This window comes from Falco naumanni, chromosome 7 (genome assembly GCF_017639655.2).
Source record: "Falco naumanni isolate bFalNau1 chromosome 7, bFalNau1.pat, whole genome shotgun sequence".
NCBI classification, from domain to species: Eukaryota; Metazoa; Chordata; class Aves; order Falconiformes; family Falconidae; genus Falco; species Falco naumanni.
The window spans coordinates 51,358,211-51,359,059 of NC_054060.1; positions in this window are offsets into that span (position 1 = coordinate 51,358,211).

Genomic DNA, 849 nt, shown 5'->3' on the forward strand with positions numbered 1-849 from the left:
GCACAGATGTATGAACCACAGGCCATCTGAGGAAGGTGACTGTGCTGCCTCCAGAATGCAGTCCTTTCCTTCACAGTAGCTGCACACGGTGTTCCCAATTTTGGGAAGCAGCTGCTTTCTGCCACCCGCCTGAGGAACACAAACTTCTGGTGCCATCCCAGGTAATGTGTTTCAACCAAGTGATGTAGGTCCATGCTATCTGAGAGACATATGCCACTACAAGATGGTCCCTTCCCCACCCCCAATGTGGGCTGGATGTGTCCCTGAACTAAAGAATATGACTTCATTTTTTTTCAGAGACAATGATAGAGATTTGCCTTTTTATTTCGTGTTTCTCTATCAACTCTTTCCAATTTTGGCTAGAGAAAAATGGCAAGATACCACAGCTGGAATGTGGGATGCCATAGCCAACTGTCTGCAGGCACCACATCTGCTGGGACCGAAGCACACAACGCTTGGCTGAACTTGGTCTGTTCAACTCTCTGTGCTTCTGTTTCCATGTTTCAGCTGAGGGCCAGTGAAGTATCTCTGAGTAAACTCGCTTCACACTGACCACTGTGGGATGACCACTCATGCACATCCTGCAACTGGGAGCTGGCTCCTGTGGGCCACTGATGGGGCAGTCCCACTGGAACTGTGTTTGTGGCACTTACTGGTCCCATTACTAGCAGTTTCAGAAAAGGACCCTTGAGCCAAGGAGCCTGAGCTCTTAGAAGTGATCAGACTGCTGGTGGAGGTCTCAACAGGCCCTATGGGCTGCTGAAATAGGCTCCAAAGCTCTGCCCTGTTTGCCAGCACCGTGTTCTCCTACAAAAGAAAAAACAGGACACACGAAGCACCAACACAAGG